This window comes from Leopardus geoffroyi, chromosome D1 (genome assembly GCF_018350155.1).
Source record: "Leopardus geoffroyi isolate Oge1 chromosome D1, O.geoffroyi_Oge1_pat1.0, whole genome shotgun sequence".
NCBI lineage: Eukaryota > Metazoa > Chordata > Mammalia > Carnivora > Felidae > Leopardus > Leopardus geoffroyi.
In genome coordinates, this window is record NC_059329.1 from 17,390,809 (window position 1) to 17,396,824 (window position 6,016).

Genomic DNA, 6,016 nt, shown 5'->3' on the forward strand with positions numbered 1-6,016 from the left:
GGGAGCTAGCTTCGTGCCTGCGAGGACAGCAATGTGACACAGTTTAATTAGCACAAGAGTAAATTACATCAGACGTAGCGAGCCCCGACTTCTCCCGACGGCGTGGGGAAAATGGAAGCCTAGCATTTTCAATTTAAGGTTTAGTTAGATAATACCTATTGGTGCCAGTAGATTACAGAGTGGATATTAAATCCTGCAGGATTTGGAATCGGAGCGTACAAATGGAATCCATAAGTAGGGGGAAGCAGCCGGAAGGAGCTGGCCCTGTGTCCTCAGCTAACAAGAAAGCGTCTCTGCAGCCAGCTCAGACCCGGGTCCTTAAACTCCTACCAAAGACTCCAGGCCGGTGAGAGGGGTTGGTGATCATTCTAGGGGCTCCCCCAGCAAATTCTCCCCACGTTATGGGTGCGGGTGCCGGGGCCCAAGTGCAACTCACATTTTAACAATCAGAATTGCAACTCACATGTCAGCTCCTTCCAGCCCTTCCTCTCCTCTCCATCTGGTCAACTCCTACCCTACCTTCAAAATGGCTCAAGCCTTCCTCCTCCAGGAAGCCCCGAACTCCACTCGGATTCCTCCCTGAGCCCCACGAGCCTGGGCTTCTGGGCGTTGCAGTCACCACTGGTTATGGTCTTCAAGGACGACCTCGTACCCCCACCTCTCACTCTTGGAAGAGAGTGACAGGACTTACCCTCCTGCACCCTCGTTCTCAGGCGCACGGGAGAGCCAACGAACGCGGGCCACACAAGTGGGCTGTTTGCATTACATGCGTATTGATTTGTGGACAGCCGATGAATTCTGAGGATGAGATACATGCGCAGCATTTGAGACTCAAAAACTAGAGAAGGATCTGGCCTGCTTTGCAGGACCCCGGCTCCTCCCCGGGGCAGCCCGCGGCGGGTGTGAGCCTCCAGGCTCAAACCTCCAAGCAGATCTGTGGGTGCATCTCCCCCTTTCTTAACAAAACAGCAGCATTCGCTCCATGTTACTCCCCCTTGACCGGCTTCCCTTCCCCGCCTTTCCTGGAGCCTGGTCTCATCACTGCCGGGTGAAACATCTCTGGCAGGCCCGGCACGGAGGCTCAGACTCAGTGGAGAAGGAGGATATAGAAGCTTATTAGTCTAAGCAGGATGAAATGTGTAAATTAATTACCTCGGCCACCCGTGCATGTAGTGGCCCGCCCTGCACTCGGGGAAGACAAGAATTAGCCTCCATTCTTACAGTTTGGCAACCCTGCCAGACGCGACTGGGAGGGCCCCTGGCCGCCTGCCCGACACGGGGGAGGGAGGGCCCCAGGAACCAGAGTCGGGTGGTCTTGTGGGACAAGCAGGGTCCCTCCCTAGATGGGGGAGGTTGGACTCTGTCTCCACCAGCAGCAAGAGCAGGGGGATGGGGAGGGGCCTCCCTCTGTCCTGTCCTCGATGCCCGTTCACTGAGCACCTATTTACCAGGTGATACAAGGTGTCGGTCACCGTGGTGACTCTTTCCTAGTTTCCCTTCCTTTGATCCTCACAAAAACCCCAGGGGGCTCTATTATTAGAGCCCCACTTCACAGAGGAAAAACTGAGGACCAGGAAGAATAAGTAACTAGTTCTACTGACCCAGCCACTAACTGCCGAGGTCAGGATTCAGATCCAGGACAGCAGGCTGCCTCCCAGGAGGACGGACAGGCAAGGAGCCGTCTCTGGGGCCCTGTCGCCAAATGCGCCTTCCCTGCTTCCACGCCCCATGGCAGGACTTGCTCCCCACACCCCCACCCCAATCTCCCCTCCCCCCCCCCCCCGGAGCCTGTGCAGCTGAGCCTTGGCCCTCCTCCCCCTGCAGCTGGGACCTCCCACCTGCCTCACCTGCCCACGGGCCCTCTGCTCTCGGCCAGTTTCCCAAACTGCCTCACCCCCCTGCACGCCTAGCCCCCTTGTCGTTGCTTCTTCCGCCATCCGGAATAGCATCACCTGCCACAATCGGCCCCACCCCCCCGTGTCTCCAGCCACCACCACTGTCTGCCTGGACCTCCACTCCAGTGTCACCCCAACCTGTCCCGGAGCCCTCTTCTTAGGGCGCTAATGTGATCACTCACCCTCCGGCTGTCGCAGTGCCACCATTTACGGGAAGCCCCAATTCCCCACGAGGCACTGCTGCCCTGGGGCCCTGCCCGCCTCACTGCTGCCCAGGGTCCCCTCCTCAGCACCCCCAGCCGGCTGGCCCCCGCCGTCCCCATACTTGCAGAACATACTCTTTCAGGCAGGTCCCCTGCTGGGCGATCCTCACCCCCAGATCCCCTCAGAGGGAGAGCCCGCCTCCCCCAGCCCTGCTCCCCGACGTCACCGTGTGTCATATGTCGTGCTCTGCAGGACACTTATCACATCTAAGTCAGCCCACATTCACTGGTGACTTTATCTTCAGCTTCCCCGACCAGCTGTAATTTCCACAGAGAGAGTGCCTCCTGTCTCCCCGTGCTGACATCTTGGTGCACCACGAATATTGGCAATGAATGAGGAAGCCCCTGGGTCCCGCCATTCGGAATCCCCACCCCCAGCCCTCTCTGTCACCTGGGCCTGCGCGGTGGACCCAAACCTAGGTTTCAGGTCATCTGGTCCAGGTTGCCCTCTAGGAGGGTCCCCTGCCTGAGCCATCGAAGACCCACAACCTTGCCTCCCAAGGAATAACCCTGAGTCCTTTTCAGTGACAGGCTCTCAAGGCCATGCCTTCCTCTGACAGATTCACCTTCTGCATGTTGCCAGTCAGCACTAAGGCTCGCAGTCCATTGAGGGTCTACACACGAGGATGGAAATGCAGTTTGCCCCCCAAAGCCACCCCAAAGCCAGTAGGGAAACAAACTATCAGTCCACTTAGGATTAATTCCTTCACCACCAGCTAGCCAAAGACCTTCCCTTCCTCCCTGACCTGGCTTCTGCCCTCCCTGGAGAGCCCCCAGGGACTAGGGCATCGTTCTCAGTCCCTGGGGGAGGGGGGGTCCTGCCCCCCCCACTGTCCCCCCTCTTGCAAGAGGGTCTAGTGGTTCCCATGACCCCTGTCCCCGATTCCTCCTCCTTGCCTTGGCCCTTCCCAGCCTCAGCCTTGCCGGTTTTCAAACTTAATAGTCAATCCTCAGAAAGATAAAACTGCCTGGGTCCCTCCTGGGAGGCGACTTGAAGGTTTGGTGGGAAGAGGAGGCCCAGACAAGAGCTGGGTCCCCACCTCTGCCTCCCAGTGCCCACCCCCTCTGGACATTCATTCCTGGCCCCAACTTTTATCCTTCTGATCTCCCCGCACAGTCAGTCAGAAGGGAGATACAGATCTCCCCATCTGGTAAGCAGGAAATCTGAGGCTGACAGAAGTCAAGGGGCTCTGCCCCTCAATTTGCTGTCACCTTCGATTTTGAGGACTCTGCCTTTCTATTTACCACCTCACCTGTTGGTCTGCCCTGTACAGAGTCCCCTCAAGCTTCAGGGGCTGCAGAACTGAACCTGACATGCCCACCAGACCCCCTCCCTCAGCCTGCCCGCCTGCAGGGAGAGCCCAAGGGCAGCAGCCCCCACACGGAGGGGACCCTCCCCATGCCCCACCCTGCAGCCCCCCCGAGCCAGGCTGGGCAGAGTTCGGTGGGGTCAGCAGCAACCTCTCGTTCCTGCCCAGCTGGGGGACTGCTGGCCTGTAATCACACGTCCCACAGTCTAGGGCAAGATCTGCTTAGCTCATGCAGAAGGAGTGCAGAAAGGGTCTCCCCTTGAGAAAGAGCTGTGGGGGGCCGCCTTGGGCCCGGGGAGGGAAGCTCAGCGCCCTTTAACTGCAGTGAAATGCTGCCACCTGCTGGCCATGTCTCAGAGCTGCAGGGAGCCGCCGGGCTGGTTCTGGGCCCGGAAAGCCGAGGGAAACCGCCCTTTCTGTGCCCCTGGTCCCTTGTCCAAGGGCGGAAGCTAACAAGGATGGGGTTGGGATGCTGTCGTCGCTGCCGCTGCTGGCTGCTGTTGTTAATGCGACCACAACGACATTACCACGTCTCAGTTATTGATCACTTGCTGTGTCAGGTGCTTTGCACATTGTTCTTGTTCTGGCAATCCTTTAAGATGTTTCCTTCTTGTAGGCTGGGTAGCTTGCCAAGGTCACACAGCTGGTGAGTGCTGCAGCCGGGATTCTAACTCAGGCAGTCTGGCCAACTGTCGCCCGAACTCAGAGTCCCAAGTGTCAACTCCCCCAAGAAGTGTCCCAGATATGCCCTCACGCCTGGCGCCTCCCCAACTCTTCTGTTAACCTTCCCCACCTCCCCCCACCCCCCAGGGAACTGCTCCTTAGCCTCCAAGGCCTGTCCACATGGCCACACTCTTCTAGAACAAAACGGAATAACCCCTGACGTCATGGAGTCCCTACTGCAGCGGGTCCTGGAGATCCAGGCCCAGGGCAGAGCTTAGATGCCTTGGAGGCTCCCAGACCCTCCCTTCTGAGCAGGGAAGGCTTCTGTTGGGGAGGGACCCAGGCCCTGACAGGGCGTGGAGGTAAGGAGGGGAAGCTGGGCTGGGTAAGGGGAGCCTCGGGGATTTGAGAATCTGATCCACCCGGTTCTCAAGCCAGTCCTGGTCACGGAGCCCCCGCTGGGACGGAGCTCGATTCCCAGTCCTCCCAACTATCCTCGCTGTGATCCTTAGCGCACAAACTATCACAGCTGGGAAAGGACCTCCGGAATGATCCAGTGAAAACACCACCTCCTTCTGTAGATGGGGAGGGTCAGGCCCAGAGAGGGCAAGCAGCTGTCCCAGATCACACAGCCAGAAGCGACTGAGCCAGGAAGAGAACTCCCAGCGACCTAGCCAGGGCTCTCTGCTCAGCCCCAGTTCTGCCTCCCCCCTCCCACAGCCCAGAGCCCTATGGCCCTTCCCCCACGTGCCTGTAGGCTACCCACAGCAGGCCTAGAATTGCCTAAAGCCCACAGCCTTCGGGGACCAGACACAGGGGAGCAGGGACAGGGACTTGGCTGGGGCTGAGAGGAAAAAGAGTGGAAACAGCATTGATCCTCTCCTTTCTCTCCCTTTCTGGGAGAGACACCTCCCTTCCCCTGCACTCCCGTCCCTGAGCCCCTGTCTCGAGGCCTCCAAGGGGGCCAATGTTTTCACTCATGCTGAGGGAAGCATTCTCAAGAAATGGAAGCAAGGATTCTTCTGATCACTGTATTATCACAGCTCTCACGGTAACGGAGCCAGTGGGGAGTGACGGGGAGCATGGTGTTCAGGGGACATCCCCACCCAGGCCCCAGCAGAGGGCCTGGGGCCTCTGGACATGGCTGTCCTCCCGCTGTGCCAGCCTCCGGGCTGCAGGTGGAGGTTCCCGGTGAGGACCCAGCCAAGGGCAGACGGGGGCCCCGGGGGATTCAGCGAGACAGGGGGTGCCCGTCCTTCTCTCTTCTGGAGCCAGCGGCTTTGGGAAGGGCCCCAAATGTTGGGGGACTAAGGCCTTTCTCAGAGAATCTGGGCATCCCTGGAGCCCAGGAGAGTGACCCTCCTCCCGCTCATAGCCACAGGATGGCAGGTCCTAAAGAAGGTCTGGGAGGCTGTAGGGCACCCAGTGCCCACGGGCTGGACCTGCTGGCCTGGGGGAGGGGCTCCAGAGAGCATTGCTCGTGGTCAGGGGCTGCAGGGAGCAGCGGCCAACCTGGGGGACACTGTCCTCACAGCTCCCTAGGGAAGGCACGGAGGTGACACAGCACACTGCTTCCATGGTAGGTAGCTTCCCTCACACTGCTGCACATCCTCCCGAGATGCCCCGTGTCCCCTCACCATCCTTTCCTGTCTTACCCCTTCCCCTCTGTCCTCTGCTTCTGGCTCATTTCTCCCCTCCCTTTTCTGATTCTAAGGAGCCCCCTCTGGAAAGTCTGGCCACTGGCCCAGCAGGGCAGGGAGAGGGAGGAGGGAAGGGGGTTGTCCCTCCATGATGCACCAGCAGCTAGCTCATTTAGGTACTTTGACTACGTGGCAGGGGAGAGAGCTGCTCCCCTGGTGTCCCTTGGCCTCGGGTAGGGAGAACA